This window comes from Apteryx mantelli, chromosome 12, assembly GCF_036417845.1.
Source record: "Apteryx mantelli isolate bAptMan1 chromosome 12, bAptMan1.hap1, whole genome shotgun sequence".
Taxonomy (NCBI): domain Eukaryota; kingdom Metazoa; phylum Chordata; class Aves; order Apterygiformes; family Apterygidae; genus Apteryx; species Apteryx mantelli.
This window is the reverse complement of record NC_089989.1, coordinates 8,785,556-8,811,398: the sequence shown is the minus strand read 5'-3', so window position 1 is coordinate 8,811,398 and position 25,843 is coordinate 8,785,556. Positions and strand designations below refer to the sequence as shown.

Here is a 25,843-nt window from a genome sequence, read left to right as displayed (position 1 = left end):
TCTATCACACAGGTTTCCCCACTTGTAGTCAGTCTTTTCTGAAACATACCTGGCTGGAAACTGATAAATCAAGCTGTAGCTATCCTTCTTCCACCAACTGCTCTCCTAATCTTTTAGGGGAATTATTCCCCTGAATTTTGTTTCCCACTTTTAGATGGTCAATTTCTTACTAAGACAAATGGGATGCCAGGGAACATCTGCTAAGTTGCCACAGGTTATACCATTCAGGCAGAGAAGAAAGTTCCAGGACTCAAGGAATCTCATTCATCTCCCTCAGCTCGGGCAAACTGCGGTCTGCAGCACTTACATAGGCGTGATTCCTTTGTGTCTCTAGGACTCAGAAAGCAAAGGTTTTTCTAAGAGAAGATTTGAAAGTTGAGATCTGTGTTGAAACAAAAGTGGAACACAAACCTAGGAAGTCATCCGTTCTTAAACTTCATTTTGTTTTGATTAACGTTTTTTTACTATGTGAATCAACCTGAAGACTCTGTAGTCTTTTTCATCAAGATTCTGACAGTTATTTTATTTTTGGTTTGGTGTTTGGGATTTTTGTTGTTTTGTTGAGCTTTACATAATAAGCATAGAAACCCAATTAAATTAAGAAAGTTTTCCTTTTTCTTTTAACTATAGTTTATGTTAATCTGTAATCCATTTTAGTGGCATTCAGCAAAAGTTGAGATCAGAGAGAGTGTCTAATTGAAACAGTAGACAGAATCAGCAAGGAAAAGAGAGAATTGTTTTTCGTTAATGCCATTTTCTCTAAAAAATGTATTCCTAAGCATTCACCTGGAATCATTGCTCCAAAAAGATCAAAAAGCCCTCCTAGTTCCTTGCTTTCCTAAGCACAAAAATTAAAATCAAGGCAGCATTTCAGTTAATGTAATAATGAGGTTAGAAGAACACAGAAAATCTGCTCCTTATTATAAGAAACCTCAGAAAACCTTCTTTTGCTTCTGTCCTCGACCCCACCCCTTCCACACACACAATTTAGCTGCTACATTAGCAAGTTTCCCTCCTTTCCCTTTTCTCACTCTCCCATCAGGAAGCCCGCTCACTGAGCGCTCCGGCCAGACCCCCTGGGACCGCAGCTGCGCACTTGCAGATCACGATGCACTCGCTCCTTTTTTGGACATTGGGTGAAGCTCTTTGCTACTGCACAGCAAAAGAGGATGCTAATTCAGGCAGAGCATGCATTGGACCAAATTCTGATCTCGGACACCCACACAATTCCTGTTGTAAGTCACATGTGTGCACATTTCTGACAGCAGGATATGCCCACTTGTGCTTTGTCTTAATGCATCAGCAAGAGTGGTACAGTTGCCTTTTTAATAGAAGCAAACGTGTAAAGAAATGATTTTTAAAAGCCTGGGGGTGTAGACAGACTGATAACGTTCCTCCAACTGAAACCCAACTGTTAAAAAAAGACAGTTAAGCAAACCAAACATATTAAAACAATTTTAGTTCTTTGTCACTCAGAAGGGATTTTAAAAGACTGGAATACATCCAGTGCAACTCTGTGCTTTCAATATGGATTGAAGGACATATTTCAATTTGAAATTAATCATGGGAAAGTTTCATAATTTATTCAAATGGTGATGGAGAAAGCTTGAACACCAGCTCAATTGTTATTATCTAAGGTTAAGGAACTGGAGGATAGTAGATAAATGGCCTATGGAAAAGCAGTACAGTGCTAAGACTAAAAACATAGCTATAGGTCAAAACTACTCAAGATTTAGAGAAGAATTATTTATAAACTTATTTTTAGATGTGTGAAAAATTACACAGATAATTCCTATAAATGTCTTTTCCAGATCTTATGGAAACAAGATTATAAAATATTCAGAAAATCATTCTGACAAGACATAAAGACAGTACAATCAGAAAGAGGTGAATTTAACATTTGGTTTTCCTCAGATCTCATAGTAAGTTGGTTTATTTTCCTTTCCACATTCCTAGTTTCACCTGGCTACTAGAAACCATTGTCTATCTTCCCATTTTATGTGGTATAAGAGTGTTAAGAGAGGCGAATTACCATAACTGGGAAATAAAATATACTGTCCTCTGCTTCATAAAACACCACCAGTAACAGAAATACATATGTTTTTACAAGGACAGTTTTTCAAAAGTATGAATATTAACATAAAGTAAGGTTTGAGAGCATTTAAATGCATTTAAAGCATTTCAGTAGGAATATTGTGTAACAAAAACGCTGAGGTAAAAACCTTTACAAATGGAACTGAGGTTTCTAACCAAGCAAATTAAATAAATGAAAAAGATACACTCATGAATAAAGAGTGCCAGAGAAAAAGAGACTGGAGCTGTGTGATGAGTAAACAGGAAACTGGAGACATAAAAGATAGAATGGAAGGAGTTTGCGGCCATATGTGAGAGCAGTTACCCTAATTCACGTCTTTGTTCTGAGCTAAGATTACCAGTTTTAATAATTTAATTCACAGGAACAGGCCAGATTCTTAAAACCAGTAACATTTTTTTGAGTTTTAGTAATCTTTCTGACATATATGTAGAGAGAAAAGTTTTACTACTTTTTTCCTGCCTGTAATCACAGAGAAAATAAAATCTTGTAATACTGCTCTGCATCTAGAATACCAATATGGAAATTAAATTTGAAATTTTGCTTTTGTGGCCTTAGGGATGTGTTGTTGTTGTTAGGATTTCACTTCATTACACACTACTCTAACTTAGATAAGAAGCTGTTCTATCCTGCCTGCAAAAAGATACCTGAAGAACAAAGTTGTCAAAGTGACAGAGTTTACAATACAAGTCAAACAACACACTTCTTCCCCCAAAAGCTTGTTCTCTCAGAAATAAACCATCCATATCCAGGAGTGAAATTATTGGAACTATTCCCCAGTGAATTGAAACTTTTCTTGTCTATCTGTAAGCAGTAACTGCAAATTTTTTTTCACTTGCATTAACCATGGGTGTTATACTCACTCTGTGTTAATTTGCAGCAGGTATAAATGACTGTTCAAAAAATAAATTATGGAAAACCAACTGTTATTGAAAATGTAACCTCAATTGTGATCTAGTCTGTACTACGGTACTCTAAAAAAGGAGCTATGGTGATACAAGAAAACCCAGCTGTCTGATACACTTTTTTAGTTGTATGTTATCATATGTCAACCTAACAAAATTTAAATTTTCAATGATTTATGACATAGGTTGAATTTTCTATAATGCCTCTTTAGAGCAAAAAAAAAAAATCAACAAAGTGTCTGTTGTAACACAGTACAATACAAATTACTTTTTGTAGGTGGATACTTTCTAACTAAGCATACTTGAGCTGGAGTAAATGAAATGCAAAATAAATTTCAAACATAATTTCCCAACTGAATCAGATGTTCTGCTCTACCATTCTACTCCTATTTTTTATGCTTTGGCAGCCGAGCACTTCAGGTTGAACTGCTGGACTGAGGAACTCTAGACAGTACAATGAAAGGTCCACAGGGACAAAATAAACACATAAAGGAATGATCTGGCCCAAATGTCACAAATTTTCAGATGCAAGTAAGAGAGTCCAGGTTAAATTTAACAACAGATGGTTGCCAGGTTATAGTCCACCATGTACTAAACTGCTACCCTTTATTATTTATTAGTATCTATAAAACTCAAATACTAGCAAATACCAAAATGTCATGTATATATTTAAAAGATAGGGGGGTTTGCTTATACAACAACATATAGAATAAGAAAAGGTAATTAAGTTCATAGAATAAAATCTTACATAGTAAAATGTGCTTGATGGCATCTGATATATGTCACATTGAAGGGACATTTTCATATTAATGTATATAGTTGCAAATATAGTTATGCATAGTATAGTATGCAAATGTGCTATTAATAAAATATTACCATATGTTACATATGTATGACTCTTTGAAGAGCATACTTTTTCAGTTCTGCTCTCCTAATACTGAGGTCTCAAAGCCGTAAGTATGAAGCACAAGTACTATTACAATACCAATACTAATTACTAGTACTAATATAATATATTACAATTAAATATTTTATTCTGAAAAATAATTGCCAAAAGAATATTAATTGCATATCAAGTAATTAGAATGTGAGAGAATAAAAAGCCCAGCACTTTGAAAATAGTTTTAATTAGTATTTGAAGTGGATGAAAGCTGTGCACCAAGCAATAAAATCCCCTAAAACTGCCTCTTTTATAATAAATTAAATGTTGGAAGTAAGAAAGAACTTTTAGCAGTGAGTATTTATGTCCTAAATTAGAAATACAAGGTTTATGGCTGCTTTGTGTTTTGTTCCTGACCCAGTGTTATTTTTCCTCCATTTCTGATCCAACCAGCTATTTAAATTCACCAGGATGTCTGCACGTTTCCTAATTCGCTTTAAAAGTTGGGTTTTTTTGGCATTCACCCCTTCATATTAAAAAGCAAGTTCAATACTATAAATGTAGTGTTGTCAGTGCCCAGCAGAATTCCTGCTGTCTTTCTAAACAACTGCTCTTCATCTTAAAAAATCTCATGTAGGACATCACATACGTCTGTCCATGAGAGAGACTACAGTATGACAAAATTGAGAAAGAGCTTCTGTATTGATAATGAGGAGATTCAAGCACACAGTGGGCAGAAGTCCTAACATACTTGAAAAATATTTAACTGAACAATAATGGAGCAACGCCAAATACTAAAAGTTACCAAAGATAATTTTAATTGTTGTAGATATAATAGTGGTCAATGACAGCTGTTTTGGAACAAAAAGGTTATTTCCTGCAAATTATTATAATATTTTTCTCCCAAAATAGCCCCTGATTCACTGTTAAAGTTACCTGGCATCCTCTAATGGTTAGCACAGACTAAAAAATGGCTATTAACTTTATTTTTTAAGAGTTTTAAGATATTGTATGAAAATAATGATTTTTTAAAAAGACTCAAAAGAGTCAATCAGAAGAGCAGTTGACAAATCAATGGAACTATTTGTATCGGTGAAACATGATGACTTTAGTATCTATTTCAAGCAGTATTTCCTGACCATATTTTAATTTCTTATACTTCTACAAAATAAAATTCAAAAACCTATGAGGATTAAAAATACTGCTGCTTTACCCAGCAAAATTACATGCATTATAGCAGCACCTTTTTATGATGAAAATTTAATCACAGAATAAGTAGCTACTGTTTAAACAGTAGAAACTAATTCTCACCTGAGACCTTTGAGTTTAGCATCTGTGTACATTTGCACAAAATAACATTTGAAAGATATTATGCCCTAATACTAAAAATATTTATGTACTTTTGTACTATCCTACTTCTGTGTGTGAATCTATGTGTAAAAGTTAGAAGTCAGAGTTTTGTGTGAGTTTATTTTGTTGGAGTATACCTAGGCAGTCACAACAACTGTGGAAAGGAAAAAAAAAAAGTACTCTGAAATACATTTTGTGAGACACAAGGAAAGGATGCTTACATTTTACTGTTGTGCCACTCCTCCTGGTGATTTGTTCAGAACTAACATTACTAAAATGGCATAATTTTAGGATGTTTAGAATTATACTAATATACACTAACTACAAAGACAAACAACAAACTGATTTTTTTAGTCTTTGGCCTTGATATTGAAAGTTATGCAACCCAGCTAAAGACTAATGCAGTTCTTAAGATAATTTGCTCTATAAGATAGTCTGATCGTCATGTAATTCTCTTTTAGCCTTTACAAAATATTTAAAGTGTTTATAATTATCTAAGTATTCAAAGCTAATTTCTAAGACATTTGAAAAACAGAGATCAATTTCATTCTCCATGGTTTAAAACCCTCTATAACTTACCTCAGCAACATAAATTAAAGTAGTGATAATATGAACTGAGACCCATGACACAGTGACTGAAATGCTAAGAAAAGCATTAAGGCTATATAGCATACCATGAGATGCTCTTGATTCCATGACGTTCATTGGGATTTAGTAGTTACAGCGTATTCTGTTTTTCTACAGAACCATCATTTAGCTGAACTACAGTATTTCCTACATCTATCTGGAGCACCCTGGAGATTAGGGTAAAATATGTAAAAGCAGGGATTTTAAAAATAGTATTTCAAATTAATTCCATCACAACAATGCATAAAAACTATAAAACAGGACAAAGGTTATAGGAAATGGAAGTACCAAGAGATCTTCACACAATCTTCCAAAAGAAACAATGGAGGAGGGATTAATTCCTTTTTAACACTTACGAGGGAGTAAATATCGTAAAACTGCCTTCCTCACACTCTCACAAAGAAAACTCAATTTTCTTCATGAACAAATGTTTAATTTGAACCTGGAAGAAAAAATCTTTAGATGCTGTAAGTTAAATTTTGCACTTAGGAGTTTTCACTGGAATCAATGAATTACCTGTGTGAGAAAGACAGCAAATTACATGAAAGCTAATTAGGAATATGGGTTTAGGCCTCCTGATACGGTTAAATACAAAGTCCATTTGTGAGCATAAAACACTTGTATAAATACTAATGACCAGTCTCACAGCATTTTAGTTATATAAGTGTTATTTGCATTTTATATATGAGTAAAACAAGACACAGCTAAATGACTTAGCCCAGTGACCCACAGGAAGTCAGTGACACAACCAGGAATAGAACTTAGACCTCTCAGCAGCTAGTCCCATGCTTTAACCACAAGACTAGCCACCCCCTTCCCATCTTATATTAGCACAAATCTAAATCTTAGTTGCCTCACCTACTAATTTAAGATGTCTAAATGTATGCAATTGTAGAAATATGAATTTCTAAAGCTGAATAAGTTACATTCATAAATCTGTCTTAATCACCCAACAAATTAGGATAAAATAGTGTTTTTAAATGAGAATCAAAATAAAAGTACCAGAAATTTTTGGATGCTTTAAAATGATTCCTTGAGAAATGAATTTCTTATGTATTAACAAATCTGATGGATAACAGTAGATGCCTGAGCCCTTTATTCCTATATATCCTTTTGCCTTCATTCTGTGTATGTGATAGGCAATCTGGACCCATCTGATCAGAACGGGACTAGAATATGAAGATAAGAGCCTATCACAGAAGAACCAGACAACTCTAGAAAGTTATTCTCTTCAAGAGAAAAAGAAATCAGAGCAGCCAAGAGTTGGGGAAAGACTAAACTATTATAATTAGAGGTAGGCAGGCTGGCATGATCTTGGCTTTATAGAATTTAAAGCAGTCGTGATTTGGATTTTGATTTCTTTTTATCTAAGCCTCAAAGTTCAGGAAAAGTAGAATCACTTTTAACTAAAAAGATTCTTGTTTTGACCTGCTCTAAAGTTATCTATGACAAATCTGCATTATGCCTAGTCCTACCTCCTTTGCTGGATTCAAGGCACAGCATGCAAGATGAAATATAACAATATTGTAGTGCAATCTCCATAGAGAGCCTGGAATCATACCAAGGGATAGTCCCTTACCATCACTTAAAGAAATGTGTCTTACACTATAGACTTTGCCATATATCTATATAAAACTCCACTGATAGCAGTTTAAACCTCTAATTTCCTTCAAGCAAAAGGGTATGTACAGACAACATGAAAACTGGAGTGGGACAGAATATTATAAAATCCTTTTTACAAACATATCTCCCCAACAGTCAAAAAACTGTCAATAAAGACAAACTAAGATAAACTAATAAAAAGTTATTGCTACTAATAAATGAACAGCAGACGTACAAATTCAGGAATTACATAACCCAAGAGAAAGTAGACACTGTAACTGTAAAAAAGGCAGCAACACAATAGTTTCTTAGCTTACTTAGACTCCTTCACTTCAAATCAAGGCAATCTCCACAACCAGAACTGTTCTTTTGACTGCTAGATTTACACTGCTAGAATATGACATTGCCCTCTACGTGTTAAAAATTTGGCTAGATAATTTTTCATTCTTTGCAGAATACAGAGATGGGATGCACTGTGTGATTTGTGATTTCAAACTTTTGTAATGCACCTAGAGACTTAAAGCATAGACACAATGGAAACATCAGAATAATTAAGTTAAAGTTGGAACTAGTATATTTGCAGAGAGAGGAAGAGGTATAAATCTCATTTATGTATCCTTACAAGATTTTTACCCTTCTCAAGCCAATCCTAGAAATCACAGTATCATAAGATCTCTTTAATATATTCAGTGTTCTAACCTAAAATCAAGCCGTACCTGGCATAGCTTAGAACCTGTTGCACAACAATTCTTTCATTGAAATAGGTGAAATATAAATGTATAGGGGAGGCAATTTGAGCCAGACTAATACCCTTAACCATTCTGAGACTCCACAAAGAACTCTTACTCATTTCAGTGGGACTACTTTTGCCATATGATTCAGTTTAATCTGCTTACAATTTTCTTAATGATTAAAAAGAATTCACACTCAGTACAGAACTAAGATTTCCCTTGCAGAAGCATCAAACTCTTCAAAAAAGACTTACCATGAAAACTGAAAGAATGATTAAAAATAATATAAAATGCAGTTCTCTTACATGAAAAGAAATCTAAAGCTTCTCTATACATTACAAAAACAAAGTATAATTGATCTCTTTATAAAGACAGGTTATCATCTAATTTTAAAACTAGAGCTGATGCTGAGAAGCCCTTTACTGCTTCTCTTTGAACGTAGGGGAGAACTGCCCACGATTCAGGAAGGCCTGAGCCTGAACTTTCGTTCATATTTCATAATGCTTAAAGATCCCACTCAAACCTAGGAATTCACTGAGATAGTAGAGGAGAAAGTCCCTGCAGCCCAATACTGTGCAGTCAAATGGTACAAACAAAAGGTGTACAAGAAATTGATAAAGTAATTTGTTTATCATGACCATTTCTTTAATGTAAAAAGAAATTCTAGAACTAATTATAGAATAGATAATATATTTGTAGCCTACTTTATTTCTTTTTCAATACAAAATGATTGCCTTTCCACGTGCCACAAGTGATTAAACTCGATAAAGCAAGCCAGATTAATTCAAATTACAAATAAGGTGTATTTTTAAGGGAGGGTGTAAGTAAGTACCAAAGAAAGTTCATGGATTCTTCATCTCTTGATTCTTCAAACCAAGATTAGCTGTCTTTCTAACTGATACATTTAAACATATTAACCAAATAGTACATGAAAATCTATGTTCTGTGTTATGCAGGAAATCAGACTAAATAATTTCTTTTCACTTCTTGCCCCAATCTGTTAAAATAGATATTTACAAAACCTAAATAATTTGAACATAATAATCCAATATATCTTACAAGTCCTGTCCAAAGGATGAACTTGTTAAAATAATATAATGCATATAACAGAAATAAAATTATATAGTATTTGTAATACATCTGAAAGCTCTGTTTTGGTGGTTTCTCTGAATAGAGTTAGATATGTCTTTATTTTATCCATACAATTTAATTAAAAATCTAAAGTATGCTTTGTTTTTCTGCTTTACTTATGAACTTATTAAAAGTCTAAACTCAAAGTTATGAATATATATTCACAATCAGATGTGCAATAATACCTCCCATTTTCTGGAGTGCTCCAAGTTTCCTGGAGTTTTAAAAAATGTGCGTGTTAAAGCCTAGAGTTTCAGAAGGGTTCTTCTGTCATTCAGACACTGACATGAAATGGCTTGGTTCTCCAGTGTTCCTTGTCCAGCTGTTTGCACTGAGAGTATTACTTTTGTTTGCAACAGAGCTAATTCTGAAGTCTCTGTGGAGGTATCCAGCTAAGATCCTTCTTGTTTTAATTTTCTATTGAAACTTTACATAAGATACTGCTGTAAAATGATTAGAAATATTACTAATTTATGTATTTAAACCTCTTTTATTGCTATGTTATTTTTACCCACATTTGCCTATTTATTCACCCATGGCATCTTGAGCCAATTCTGAGGTTTTATTTTACTTGTTTTCAGTACCTGGCCCCCAATTTAGAATCAGGGGAATAGGCATTACTGCAGTATTTTTAAAAGAAAGTCCAGAAGAAAAACAAAAACCTTATAAACAAAAATTTCCATATTTCTACAGCAAAAAGTTCAGGTGGAGAGAAAAGTATAATTGAGAAACGTTCCTTGATACGTCAGGCAGAAGTAACACCTTTTTCAAGCCTATACAAATAGATAATTCTCATAAAAAATTACCACAAGGCTTCGAGCCTCCACAAACAGAAAGATTGTTCTCATAACAAAAAGCTGTAGGCGATGTTAGTTTCTATATGTAGACCAGGTATTTTGATGTATTCAACCCTAATCTATAAATTGCCTTCAGTACACAAATAATAAAGCAAATGCAGACTCCCTTTCAAAACGCCTGATGACTAAGAACCATAATGAGGCAGATTTAGGATCCTCTGAATCTTCTAATGATGTCCAAGAGATCAAGGGATTTTAAAGATAAACTGTTGTATCCTGGGGCATCCTGACTTACAAGATGACTCTCTAAACGCTGTTGATCTTATGACTTTTTTTCACATCTAATTTCTTTTTAGAAGACTCGGAGAGTGAAACAGAAGGAGGTGACATGCTTGTTTGAACTTGCTCTCTTGAGACTTACCGAGCATAGCCTATACCACTTCTCTCTGCATTCCTGTGGGGGGAAAAGATAACCTGTAGCCAAAAAAAGTGGTGGTGGGGGGGGAGAATTTGATTTACCTCTGTCACTGCTAAGACTGCTCTCAGAAAAGCCTTTATTCCTGTCACGGCAGGACGCAAACTGAGGCGAGGTGACAGGACCGACTACACGCAGCGCGGAGAGGAGCTAGCTGGAGGGAAATGGAAAGGCAAAAGAGAAAACAGTCAGCAGCCGGAAAAAACTGAATTTTCAGTCACACAGCGCAGGAGGTTGCAGGGATCAAATTCCAGAGCTGCGGCCGGGGCCGCCGTCTGCCCCCAGGTAGGTGCTCGGGACCTCGCTTAGCGGGCGCGGGCCCGGGGGGAGCCGGCTCCGGGGGAGAGGAAGCAGCGGCTCCTCCTCCTCCTCCTCCTCCTCCTCCTCCTCCTCCTCACCGACCCGCTCCCGCTCCCGCTCCGCGTCCTCGCCTTCCCCCGTCCCTCAGCGCCGCGCCGCCCCTCCCCCCGCCGGCGCCCGCCAACGGTCGCGGCGCGAGCCCCGCGCGGCCCCGCGCAGCCCCGCGGCGGCGGCGGCGGCGACTCGCCCCTCGGCCGGGCCGCGTGGGCCAGCGGGGAGGCGGCACCCGGCGGCGGCGGCGGCGGCGGCGGCAGCGGCGGGGCGGGGGGGGAGGCGGCGCCTGGCCGGTGGGACGGGCCGAGCGGGGGAGTTTATCCCACTAGCAGGGAACAGTTTCTCCCGCTGAGCCGTGACAGCGCCGGGTCCGTGCGGCTGCGGGGGCCTCCCCGCCGGAGGTGAGGGGCGCCGCTGGGGGCGGCGGCTGGGCGGGCTTGCTCGCTCGCTCGCTCGGGGGCTTTGCCCGCGGCGGGTGCCGGGGCGAGGCGGCAGGTGGGCAGCGCCGGCCGGGCGCCTCCGCGGCCCCCCCCGGCGGCGGCGGGCGGGCCGGCACCGTGTCCATGGTGCTGTACGGGCGGCGGGGCCGCGGCAGGCCGGCCGGCGCGGAGCCGGTAGGGGGGCGACGCCGCCCCCGGCGCCGGCCCGGCCCGCGGAGCGGCGGCCTTGGGGCGCAGGTGGGCAGAGCGCGGGGAGGTGACGGTGCTCACCTGCCTGAGCCCTCCGTGAATGGAGACACCTTCTGTTCTTTACTTTAAACCCCCCCCCCCCCGCCTCCGCTTTCTCAGCCGCGGAGAGCCGGGAGCCTCTCTTCCTGAGCCTGCAACGACCGAGACGTCGTGTCGAAATGCGCCGTGCCTTGACGGCGGGCCCCGGTCCGGGCGCCTGTCGTAACCGTCGCGCTGCCGTTTGCCTGCGGGCGCCCCGCGCCCCGGCGTGGCTCCGGGCTGCGTTCATTAATCGTGCCGTGACGCCAGGGCGATGTTCGTCCTGGTGGAAAGCTCGGGAGCTGTCGGCTTCCCCGTGCGCTGCGGGCTCTGGATTTAGGCTCCCTTAAACCAGGAGGCTCGGTCATAATTATCCGTGAAATAGCTGAGGGTGTGGGCTGGCACTGGGCTTGTGACCTACTGCCCCAGCTCCGGAGGAGCTCTAGCTAGGGAACGCGGCTGCCGTGTTCCCTCTAACAGTAAGTATCCAAAAATTAAAAAACACTTTTCGGGTAGCAATTAGTCCGCAATTTAATCAGTAATTTAACTTTTAAAAGGTTACTATGATTTGTTACTAGTTAACTGAAAATTCCCAGCGTACACCAAGCAAGCACGTATGACATGCGGTGCTCAGTGCTGTCCTCTGCAAACACGTCTCGTGTGCTGTGCTCTCACTGGTGGGAGAATCTGCCGTGTGAAGCGGCCTTCGGCATCGTTATTCTCCCTGGCTGGCACTAAAAATTGCTGCAAACATTGCTTGGAGATTCAATTGTCAGACTATAAGAAATCACTTTTAGCACTGTGTTAAGGCATGTGGCACAACATAAACATAGGCTTGTCAAGGCGGGAAGATAGCTGGAAAAATAGTTGACACAGATTTTTGAATGGTAACTAATAAGAATCTATTTTAAAGGTATTTTTAAGCAGGCAGCTTTGAATTTGAATATTCCGGAGCATCAGTTTTGTGAAATATCTCATTAACTGTTAGTGATTCACAGATTATATATCTGTAAACGGCCTTAAGAGAGTATGCACTTCTTAGCAATGCCTCATTGTCAAATTACTAGATATTAAAATTTATTAAATGTCAATGCTCAATGAAACTTCCATTACAGTATGATCACTGCATAAAGAATTCTCCTTCTCCGCTGATATGAGTTTACATTTCATGTAATAAAATATCACAAAAAAATGAAGGTGGCAAAATATTAGAATTTAGCTCATGAATATTAAACCTATGGCCTTTAATTTTCCTTATGATACTGATAAAAACACCCACTATTAACATTTCTTCTAAATCTTACTCTTCCATCAACTTTTGGAAGTAGCCATAAATCGATTTCTAAATCAATAAAATAAATTGAGGCCCAGCTTCAGTTAATGTCACTATAAACTTCTACCTTTAGCAATGGCTAATAAAATGAATTTTACAAAAAGTTATATTGTAAAAACAGGAGGAAAAAAAGTGTAAAAGTAGAAAGCAAACTCTATTTTGTACAAGGCTGGACTAAAACTCGTAATGAAAAGTGTACTTAAGGATATTTTCGTCTTGATTTCTGAGGCCTCCTTCTGATTTTGACCTATAATCTGTTCAAAATTGCATTGAATATTTACCAGTCCTTTTTTTTTTTTTTTTTTTTCCCCCTCTTCCCCTAGTCCAATTGTGAATCATTAGTTGTGGATATTTGATATTCAGGATTTGAGTTTCTTTTACTAGTTTTTGTCTCGAGGTTTATTCCTGTATTCTTTTCTGGCATATATTAAAACAGTTTGCAGAACAGCTACTCAAGAGAAATTAAAATACAATTATAAATTCTCCATTCTGGGTCCCTTTGAAGTCATGGACACAATACTTCCCATTAGTTATTGCTGCTTGTTTCATTTTTTCATCACTAATACAGTTATTAAGTAACAGACTTGTCCCAACATAGCACAATACTGGATGATGAATCCTAATTACTCTGTGCTGTATTTCCATAATGAGATATATATATATATTTTTAAGAGTAGGAATCTATTTTTCAGGTACTGCACACCAAATGTTCTGTGTGTATCAATTACCTTTTTATGCAGTAAAAAAAGAAAAAGTTAGAAATAATATGAAGTAGAAAATCACGTTGTTATACTCAAGTCCTACATATCCATGCAACAAACAGAACCTGGAGTTTCCCATTACCAGATCAGTTCTTAAGGACTTTATTTAACTTTATAGAGCACTTGGGGGGGGGGGGGGGGAAATCTGTATTTTTCCTGTGGAGGCTTTTCCAAGACTGTATGAAAAATGAAAGAGACGTAAAATTTGTCTTCAGATAATTAGATTCGCAGTAAAATGAACTGTAAAGTGATTCCTACATGAAATGATAAACCTCTTACGATTCTTTTATCTGGGTTTGGGGGTCTTTTTATTTGTTGGTTGTTTTTTTTTTTTTTTTAATGTGCATAGTCAGTCTTTTTTCAGGCTTTCTATCAGATTCCAGTAACAAAGTGTGTAGAAAATGCAGGTGCTAGGCAGACTGTGATGCTAGCAGTAATAACACCTGGGATGAGTGGGGCTTGGGAGACTTTCAGATCTCGCAGGTATAAGGAGATATGAAGGAGAGAATATATGTGGCATCCATCGGAAAGGCTGAATTTCCACTTCAGCCTGAGGTCTTTTACTGCAACACGAACTTCTCTTTTGCCAGTTGCTACAAAGAAGTCAGCTCTTCTCACATCACAAGGCAAATATAAACCTACATCTTTTGCAGGGTTTTATTCTTTTCATTTAGCAGAAAAGTAGTTATATGTGACGCTTAGTTTGCAGTCCTTGTATCTCAAAACTTTCACAGAAGTTAAGACAATGTGATCAGGCTCATATTTTCCTTCCCCCACCTCCCTCACCTTCCAATATATTATTTGGCCTATTTGTCCCCTCGTAAACCATTCTATTGAAGTAAACTAAACAATTATACCATTCTCCAATTAAAATTCATGATACATTAACTACACAGATATTTTTAATTATCTGTGTTGCAGTAATGCCTAGCAGCCCAGTCAAGATTAGGGCTGTCTTGGTACTCACTCAAATGAAAAAGTTGTTGGTATCCTTAATACCATATGATGTATCATATGAGAGTGGAGATAGTTACAAATTTACATTGGAGACCCAATGCAGTAGTGAGATTAATGCAGAAATTTTGATTTATGCTTTCAGTATTTTTATTTATGCTTACAACAGTAATAGATTCTAATCTGCATGATTACAAATACAAAAAAGTTAGGTATATGCATTATAACAAATCCCCAAATTTACAGCAAAAAAGGCATTTCTAAGCAGCACCCTGTTGTCTAGGTACAGCTGTCTTTACTCTGCTGTTTACTGGCTTTGACTGTAAATAGCAAAATAAATTCTGCTTAGAAAAGAGAAGTAGCTACCTCAGAGGGCGGTGTGTGAATTTCTGTAATCAACTAGCAGGTGATGCTTTGTGGCCTTGCATAAGCCACCCCCTTCCCTCATGACTAAGCAGATCACCTTTATGCCATGCAGTCTGCACATTCAGGACAAAGTCTATGAATTCAAGTCTATGAATCCCAAAGTCTACTCTGCTGGTTGATAATTAGCAATTTTAAAAACACAAAGCTTACGTAGCTGCATGTATGTATGTTCAGGCTTAAATATGCTTTTACATATATATGATGTATGTATATGTATGGTTGTGTACATACTTGTAAGGGATAAGTGTGTGTGTGTAGTTAATGGATTAATCCTATGTTATAGAATGACTTCCTACTTACCTCAGTAATGTACAAAAGCTATATATAATATGTGATAACACAGTATACTAAATATTGGATGATAGCCCAACAGAGAAATATATGGAACATTCCGCAGAATTAAAAAAAATGATGTTATTTTACGGTAAGATGCATAAAGTCTAGAAAAATATCACAGCTTCATTCAAGTCAATGGAGGTCCTGTTGTTTCAGTAGAGTCCGGTTTTCAATCAAAGTGCAGCATTAGAAATTTATCAAGTACACGCTTGCTTCCATGCAATTACTATTGAAGTCAATCTGTGGTTTTAGTATACAGAAAATACAGGATCCAACTCTAAAGGAGCTGCTGTTTGTCCAGTGAGACTAAATGCTCGAAGTTAAGTAACCATAAATATGTATTATAGCATAACCTTAAATATTTTTTGTTATATTGTTTTAGAAATGCCAATGAAACAGAAGTTATATATTTCTCTGCCTTGTGTTCTGGAATGTATGTGATCAATTTCTTACCATATTTTAACTGTGAGCAAAATATTGACATTGTCATACAGACTTTGTAGTTAGGATCAGTTTATGCTAGGCCTTCAAATTAGACATGCATTCTAGTTTGGGGTCCTATAACAGCTACTATGGGAGGAGAACATGATACTTCATGCTGTTTAATGGCTCAGTGGTGATAATAATTTCATGAGCTCCATGGGGACTTGCGTCTTTCCTCTTTATCACAAATCTGATTGTGACACTTTTTAGATTCCCTCTTGCCTGAATCCTATTCTTTTTTTTTTTTTTTTTTTAAAGGGAACTTCCTTCTATGATTCCTCTAACTTCCCTGTATAAACATATACCATTCTAAATATGTTATTTTGCATACAGACACTTCTAGCTGTCAAGGAATAGGTATATAGAGAAAGTGTGAGCAATGGAAGTTTTCCTATAGGTTTTTGTCCTTTTCAGCTGAGTTTAAGCAATTTGCAGAGAATTTCATATTTGCGCAAAGTAGCCCTGCCCAGAATTATGAGCTGCTCTTAAACTTTTTACACAATATGTAATTACATTATATTGCATAAAATAGTATTTTATGTTTTAATATTGCATTGTAAGTCCATAGTACTTGGGTATTTGTTTAGATTTATTGAACAGAGATGTTGTGTAACTGCTGTAGATATTCACAGTTGTATAGCACCGATTTTGATGTTTGAGAGGCTTTGAACTTAGGTTGCTATCTATATACAAATAGAATGATACAAACTTTTTGATCATTTTCAAAATTTATGCTAGGGGAATGCTTTAATATTGCTGTGAAGAGAGTTCTCAATCATGGTGGTTTGAAACATATGTCAGACTACCAAAAGAGTCACTCTGTTACCCCCAAAAAAGGGAACTATGAAAAGAAAAATGTTAATTACAGGCTTTAACACTCACACCAAGATCTTCTAGTAGGGGTGGTCAGAAAAACAGGTTTTACTACCTAGACCTGGTGCTTTGTGGTGCTATCTAATGTGGGGGCTTGTGGAAAAATGCAGCCACTTCTATTTACTGCCTTTCATAACGTACATATTTCCTCATGATAGGTTTAGGTACTGACTTTATGTCTACAGTAAATAAAACTGAAGAGTTTCTCCTTTTATCTTGAATATATTTTACTTGGAATTACTGTTCACTGTTCCCTACAGTGGTATTTCAGCTACAAATTTTATGCTGAATCTCAGTTTTCAAGCTTAGTATAAGCGTGTTATAGTGTGGTATACTGCTAAATTGATTTAGAATCCTAGCGAAGAATGTAAAGAATATAAAGCCAAATTTTATTTTCAGTTACACCCAAAGAAGTCAATAGAGGAGTACAGAAGTACGTGAGGGCAGAGGGTTGCTTTAGACGCACAGAACTTTGTTTTCTCTAACCTTATTCAGGAGCATATTTGATAGAATAATGAGAAATTTTGAAGCAGCCACAAGCTGAAATGCTCATTCTCTCTGGAACAATGAAAAATTATGTTATCTACCATTTCCTTTCTAGCTCTTAGTATGTCTGAAACAAAGTCCTTACACTGACCTAGTGATGTAGCTGTTCCTCCAAATCTTCTAAAGCTAATCACTGATAGTGGATGGATTTCTTTCACAGAGTTACTGAAGTTCTGTGCTGTTTTACTGTAATTCTTCTTTATTATCCCTCCTGGGTGTCATCATTCACATTTAAATAGAGCATATTTAACATGCCTGTTTGTAAATAAAGACACATTATGATGTTTTATTTGATTTAAGAAATGTTTAGAAATATTAAGAAAAACATTCTAGTTTTTAATTTATTTTAAATATCCTGTAGTAATTGCCAACATAAAAAGTTTGGCAAATGACTACATATTGCAAAACACTCATATAAAGGTGTGAATTTTTTAAGAGTTTTGCCTAGAACATTATTAAAGAATATGGAAACAAAAGTTCTGCAAATATGCTTTCACTTTCAGATCTTCCAGAATTGCTAAATTGGCCTGGAGTAGGATTTTTAGTAAAGATCTCAGCTAAGTAGACGTTGTTAGAATTAACTATAGAATAAGTATCAAAATTAATATTATAAAAGGTTATGACAACTACTGACTTTAAAATGGGAAATAAAAAAGCTAACATTGAAGAATTAGTTTGAAGTTTTCAGGTTTCTAACAACGGTTTTATAGTATTTTTCATTATCAGGGCAATGCAAAATAACTTCCAAAAAACCTATGGGCTTAATTAGTTGTTACTTGCTCGCTCTTTTTAATGCTTGGATGTTCACACTTAAGAAAGAAATGCTATTGCAAGCAAATTGCTTGTTTGTTTTCCACAGTTAATTTGCCAATCCATCTTGGTTCTATTTTGCAAAATGATTTCCCTTACTATCACAAGCTTCTTGGCATATAAGCTATAATATGAGCTTGCCAATTGTCTTGAACTGGTTAATTATTCTTGTGATGCAGAGAAGAACATTATGGCATGATGAATAAGAGACCCAAGAGGGTTCCTTACATGGTTTCCTTTGGGCACTGCCCAAAGACTTGTTCTTTGGGCCTGCCTCATGTGATCAAGCAGGCTAACTTTACCCAGTTAAATTGGGTGCAGCATATATTAATTACTTTCACAAAATCTGGTTTAGTTTGTTTTTTATAGTAATCAAATACCTTGTATAAAATACACGCTTCAAATCATTGCACTAGTTTAGGTTATTATTCAGATTAGATGGGATAGAAATGGCAGGTTATGCAAGTTATTTTGTGACATAGGTAATTACATTTGAGGAATTATTTTTTTAAACCAGGATTACTAATCTCTTAAGAAATAGTAGTTACAGCAGAGTTGAGGTGGGCGAGAATGCTTGATAGAGCTTGCAGAAGTACTGGAAAAACCTTCAGTATCAAGAATACCTTTCTCCTCCAACAAAGATATTTTCTTGTAGACATCTAGAAAATGTTCGGCAATAAAACTTGTAATCCAAAAATAAATTATTAAAAGTCTATTTTTCCCCAAAACATATTTTCATATTTTAATTTATATTAAAAAAAAAAACGCATAAGCATGCTTATGTCATAGTGCATGGTAACTGATTCCAGTATGAAATGAGCCTATGTCTATGAAGCCGTCATCATTTTCATTGTTCTGTGCATTGGTATGTGGTATCTGTCAAATTTTTCATGACTCAGTTTGTTAAGAAAGCCGTTTTTTATTCAAGAAAAGTTACATGCAGCACGTCAGCCCTCTGAACTGTGCGTAATAGGCTGTTTCATACTTTGTGATGCAACATGGAGGATGGGGAAGTCATGTGCATTTCTTTCCATTCTGTTTTGGGTCACCAGGGTGCCAATTCTGAGTGGGTGAGAGATCAAGTGAAAACCCAGAAAACTGCTTCCTGAATATTTTATCAATTATGTTTTCTTAAAACAAACAAACAAAAAAGTATTATCAACAGAGTGTTCTGTTGATTCTCTAAAAACAAAAATATCCAGAGAACAAAACTCGTGCAGAATAGGTGGAGTAACTTGCGAGGTTATGATATGCTTTGTGTTTGTGATACTGTGGAATAGTTAGAATATCTTTAATCTGTAATAGAGGCTACTGGTGTTCAGTATGATTAGTATAATTGTAGTGGCGGATTCAGACAGGGATCTAAGGCCGATGTGGAACTGCAGAGGCCCAGCAGAAAAGAAAGGTGGGGAATAGTGAAAAATCTGTCCATAATGATGATTAAGAATGTAAAATAATTAATTAATTAAAGGAAATTTCAAAGGCAGACTGTGGGAAGATTTTGTTATTTTACCTTATTTATTTATCCCTTTTGGTGCTTGCCAAAGAAAATATTAAAAAGCAGGGAAATTCTTAAAAAATACAGATGTTTGAATATGTTTCTCAAAGTTTAAAGTTTATTGTTGGAACCTTCTTGGTCTTGAATTCTTCTCTCTGGTCTCTTAAGAGTTTTTCAGCTTTTCTTGGTTTAAGATATGCTGACAATGCCATAAAGTGGTCTTTCACTGTATTTTGGCATTTCTACTCATTGTTCTTTTTCTGCCCAAGTTTGTTCTGTTTTTTAAATCTAGCCTTATTTATTACTCCTTTGAGAACAGGAACTGTCTGATATGCTAACAACAAGTGACAGCTTTCCTGTCACTAAGGACGGGAGAACAGGCAGTGAATATTGCTGAAGTCTGAGGTAAGTTCAGAATAACAATAACTTGTACATATACTAAATTTGATGCACCGTAGTGTGACTACAAGCTCTGACGCAGGCTGTGCAACAGATTCCTGTCTCCTCCCCCATCCACTAACAGGAAGGCATAGCACAATGTTATCCAGCATGTGGCAATTTGAAATTTCTGCAGAAGCTTGACCCTTAGACAGAAGGGTAGCTACTGACACTGCTGAAACAGTGTCCTGTAGATCTCCTATAATGTAAGAATGAATGGATTTAAATAAAAGAACAAATAGGAAAACATGAAAATAGTGAGAGGTAGGTCCATCTCTCCCTTCCTTCCCCAGGTCTGCATTTGAAGGGAAAAATAAATGGAGGAAAAGGTTTGAGGCAAAGAACATGAGAGAACCAGTGTAAGAAGGAAAGACAAAGTAGAAAGAAACTCTCGTATTGTCCTGGAACAAAAGTAGAAAGAAGAAAATAATGTGGGTATGGCTGCCACTTCCCTGACAATTACTCCAGGAAGGGCTAATGAATTTAGTAATTATACCTGGCAGTTATTCCATGGGAAAAAGGAATATTTGGACTTGAGAACTGTGGGAGTGATAGAGTGCTCATTTAGCTGTGAATACAGAAATTTAGTTAAGATAGTGTAGGCAAAATACTAAGTAAAACTGTTTTTTGATTGAACTACATATCATATAAACTGTCATATAGCTCCTTAAAAGAAGCATCTGCTGATTGAGACTTTCTGAAAGTAAACCGGAGAAAAAACTTCTACAATAACAATATGGTGAGTGGATTATATTAGCGCATAGAAGCTAGGAGGGATTTCATGGTGGCTGCCACATCCAGTATATGCAGTTACCTGATCTTAGAGCAGGAGTCGTTCATCAGCTGAGATAAATAGTAGGTAATTCCCAGTTTGCTGTAATATTGCCATTTGTACATTGTGGATTCTTGAAGCAAAAAAATATTTCTTCTCTTTTCTCATGACACTTAGGTAGCCATACACCTCTGTTAGATGGTAATTACTGGAATATGATAACTTTTACTCGTTTTGTTTGTCTGCGTATCAAGAATGTAATTTGTATTGTAGAGTTTGCCCTCAATGCAGTTTCCTTTTTGCACAGATAAAATGTTTCGCTGGAATGAAATGCAAGTTTGGGAAAAATAGTTAAATACATTTATGCTAGTGCCCAGTAAAAGGGTATACAAAAAAAATTCATGTTTGGTGAAATTTATGAGTTCTAGAGGGTTATTCACATTCACACTGGTGTTGAAGCCTTCAGAACTGCATGCTTCCACTTCCTGAAAGCTAGGAGTACCCACTACATGTATTGCCAGCTTTCAGGCAGAAAGTGGGACCACACTTAGAAATAAAGCTGATATAAAATTAAATAAACTGGTGATTTTGAAAAAAAGGCCCAAAGCAATTTATATTTACTAGTCTCAGATAAGTCTAATTGATCTCAAAAGCTACATCCATACTAGTAAATTAAACAGTGCCATAGCTCGGGCACAGGCTCAGGAACTGGACCGTTAAACTGTTAATTAGGGTGGTCCCTGATCCAGTTTTGGCTCAACCAGCAAACACTATCCAGAAATGCTTTTGTAGTTAGCATGGGCCAGGGACCGTTTGCAACAGGCCATGTAGATATGGCCAACCAGTCAAAGAGAGTTTGATAATATGAATGAAGCCAAATAGGGCCAGAGAGTGAGTCCTGGTACTCTTTAGTTTGTTTATATAGCTGTTAGTTTATTAATATAGCTGAAGCTAAAGTAGCTTAAGTGCCTCTCAGATTAATTATAAATTCCTTTTAAGTTTCTTCCTATCTACGGACCAAAATGAGCAGTGTTAAGTGTTTCATTTATAAATTTATTTATTTATTTATTTATTTAGCTCTAAAATGGTAATGATTTATAAATTGGAGATCTTGATAAGTTTGAGGTCTTATGGCGCACAGGCCAAAAATGGAATTTGTATACCTGGCAAAGGAGAGGCTGTAGACCATTGGCTTTTTATATAAAGAAAATCTTGTCTGTTAATTTGGATTTCATATAGTAAATAAAAGGACATAAGACATATAAAGCCCCAACTCTTTAAAAGTAGTCCCCAAAATTATTTTCTAGCCCCTGGTGAAGGGTCAAGTCATTACTGGAGCTCTTTTTGCATGATGGCAGAATTCTCTCTGTATTTATACATCTGTCTGGAACAGATTTTCCCAAAATATTTTTACATGACATAGTCATTATGTATTCTGAAAAATATTTTGAAATTTTTACTGTCCTACTGTCCATACCCAGAATTACAGGTAATTAACATTGTAACTCACCTTTAAAGAATACATTACGACTTGTTTGTTCTGAAAATTCCTTTTGACTCAAGTGAAAGTACACAGTGCAAACAGAGTTATGAAATGTGTACACAAGGTGTGAGAGTCGATGGTTATACTTCTGTATAACTTTATGGTTCTGATCCTTCAGGGTAGTCTGTCCAATTTGGCGTTTATGCTCGCCATCTCATTTACCTGAATGAGATTACAAATGAATATTAGGGCCAAATCAGACTGTGTCTGTATGAAACAGTACTTTTTTTTTCAAATAGAAATCACAGAGCTGTAAAATCTAAACAAAATGAACATGGATTTTAAAAGACTTAAATGTTTAAGAGTTAAAATATTTGACAATGTGGCCACTATTTTAAATCTCATTTCTGTTCTAAAAGTTGATAAATATTTATACTGTTAAAATCCTTTCAGCTGTGTCACTATCAATTCAGTTAAAGGGGCAGAAAATACCACATTTTGTCAAGACGAAAAAAAGATATGGCAAGACCCACTATAGATAATTAAACAGATAAAGTATTTAAGAAGAAATCTAGAGCAAATTATAAAATTTTTGAAGTGTACAAGGCAACAGCTTATTAATAAAAATATGATGAATCAGAAACACAAAGCACGGGGTAAGATAAAAATGTTAATATTTTAACTTCAAATAACTGACAGGCAATCTCAGGAATAGCATGTAGAGTATGAAGTTCTGTTTACCTTTGCAAGAAGAACATATCAGCCTTATCAATGCCTTAAATATAGGAGACAAGAGAAGGGGGAACCCACTGCATGGAAACTGTTTATACAGAAAAATACTCCAGGGCTCCTCAGTCCTTTCCATTATTATTAAGGTGAGAACAAATTTTAAAGTCACCTTTTAAAAAACAAATCAATGTTATTTTTTAACCCACCACAAACTGAATTAAGTCAGTACCTTATTACATGCAATGTACACAGCGTTATGACCGCAGCCAGTCTAAACTGGATCAAGAAGAGTAATCCAGAAGCTCTGTAAAATCATTTTTTGTTTTCTGAATCTTCAAGGTACTTTTTTTTTTTTTTCCCCAAAGTGTTCCACCATGGAAAATCATAGCTAAAATGGGAGTTAAACCATTAAAAAATGTATATCATGCATGCTTATGTCAAATCAAGTCAGATTTCTCAAACTTTAATGACTTGTAAGGAAGGTAAGAGTAGCACAGAAGGACAAATAAAGGAAAAAGTGTGTGCATTATCCTAGCTGTTAAAAATTAATATTCTGTCTTTATACACATTTTTCTTTGAACAGTAGAGCCAAAGAAGTTAGTTTTCTACAGATATGTTTTCTAGGGAGTTTCTATTTGGATTTTCTGATACCTAATACACAGTGTGCTCAAGCTGTTGGTCTTCTTTTAGAGGTGACATTAGCAATATCATAGGCACCTATTTTGATAAAACTCGATAAATCTTCTGTACTTTATAGTCAGATGTGGCTGAAAATAACCAATGGTTTCAAAAGTTATTGGGGATGAATGGAGAAGGACACCAACAGCAACACACAGTAGGAAATGGTGAATGTTAAAAACCTTGTTTCTTTAGGATTACACTGATCAAATGAAAAATGACTTTTTCAGTGGTCAATATCTGAATCAGTCTATTAAATATATATTAATGTTTTTCTGATATGGTTCATATCACATTTGAGTCTAAATTTTAAAGCATTCTGAGTACCTTTGGAAAGTGCTGACCATCTTCAGGAGCTACTGAAATATGCAACTACTTAGGAAGACCTTGCAGAATGAGACTTTATCTTAGTTAATATTGCTACAAGGAACCGGAAGCACCAGAAGTCCCACAGGCAAATATGTTACCTTTTGGTACTTTGATCATGGCCTCCAGAGCAGAAGGGCACAGAGAAGCATCCCAAGATTTTCAGTTTATTCTTAAGTCAGTCTTTTGAAATTTCCTTTCTTTTATATTTGAACCACTGACTGTTATTCAAAATTGTTTCAAATCATAAATTCATAAAGCTTGAAACTTTTGCAAGAGAATAGAAAAGCTATAGTTCATGGCCTCTGCGAGAGTAAATTCCAGGGTTAATTTATAACTAAAGCAAATGTATCTATAAAAAGAAGAAAAGCCTCATAAGAAATATGTTAACAAATGACAAGAAAAAAAGAGGCTTGATAAAAGGTATCAGAACTTGTTTGGCACCAATGATTTTATGACTGAGGAATTCAATTATAGGTGTGTTGGGAGTAGCAAATCACAATTCTTTAAATTACTAATGGGACACAAAGCTCTTTATCATGCTCTGTATGTGTTCACACGAAATGTTCAGTCCTGCCCTCTGTAAATAAACTTTTAGCACCTACACTATGCATCTGCATTGAGACTCTATGTCACTAGAGTAGAAAAAGATACAGTTTCTGTTGAATCATTTTTCAAACATGCTTGCTGATATGCTCTTCTATTAGGTATGAGGTTAGCCAACAGATTGCTTTTTTTTCTGTAAGTTTGTAGGGTTTTTTGGTTTGTTTTTCTTTTTTCTTTCTATATTACTAGCATTTTTCTAGAAACTTTGTAGATTTGTTTGCAAAGTTAAATATACAGGACATCAGTGTCCTATACAGATGTATCCAGTAAATCACATCAGTTTGGATTTGTTTAGTTCTTTTTTATGTGTACTTCATAGAGGGCTTTAACCAGTAATTTAGATAATGACGTTTTACTTACCCAAGAGAGACAGATTAGCCTCAGATTGATTGCAAATTAACTCTTACAGTCTGCATATAAACTAAAATGGTTTTAAGGCTGTCTGCTACTTGCTTCTTAAAGTAGTAAACCAATATCTCTTGTCAATCATTGAAAGAGGAAGGACTGTTTCTGGAAATGCAGATTTAAATAATGGGGACACCCCCCTGTAACAGCTGTTGCAGGAAAACTTAAAGGATTACATTTTGCTTGTATGCCCAAATTACAGCAGTAATGTGTGGGACAATGTGCAGGACTATTATGAGAAGAATTGCGGACAGTATCTAAAGTTTTATCTAAAATCATTTTGTCTAATAAGAACTTCCTTGCTAATTAAAAAAGTTGGACCAATGAAACTCATAAGTTTGGCTGAGGTTTTAGGAGTTATTTGAACCTTTGTATTGCTTTGCTGACCATGTCATTGCTATGACATTCAAATATGATCAAGATGAATTTCTATTATACTGCATTACTTTATGTTATAATATTATAGCATCATTACAAGAACATCATATGCACAAGGCCTAGCCAAAGTATTAAGTCAGCAGACTTACAACATTTAGAGTAAAAATAAAATAAAAATTTCATCATCAGTTTCTTTTCTTATGATAGTGGTAGTTGAGCAAAAATCTTTAGTCTTTTGCCCTGAGTATCCCAAAAGCAAAATAATTAAATATTTTTATCAATCCCTTTATTGACCCACTAATTTTACTTTCAGTGAG

General features: G+C 36.4%; 1 protein-coding gene and 1 long non-coding RNA gene across 3 annotated transcripts in view; one reads left to right on the top strand and one right to left on the bottom strand.

The window, feature by feature from the left end:
• LOC136993236 (uncharacterized) overlaps positions 1-10,719 on the bottom strand; it is a 31,140-nt gene extending 20,421 nt beyond the window's left edge. Inside the window, exon 1 of the long non-coding RNA XR_010885467.1 lies at positions 10,635-10,719. This is a non-coding gene — a long non-coding RNA (uncharacterized lncRNA). The remainder of the gene's footprint in view (positions 1-10,634) is intronic.
• A 106-nt stretch (positions 10,720-10,825) lies between these two features.
• Positions 10,826-25,843, top strand: part of PPARG (peroxisome proliferator activated receptor gamma) — a 62,622-nt gene continuing 47,604 nt past the window's right edge. The window contains exon 1 of one of the 2 annotated variants that reach the window (XM_067303855.1): positions 10,826-10,875. The gene's annotated coding sequence lies outside the window, so the exon portion shown is untranslated. Of the gene's footprint in view, positions 10,876-11,262; positions 11,346-25,843 lie in introns of those variants that run through there. The other variant, XM_067303854.1, reaches the window with a different exon arrangement.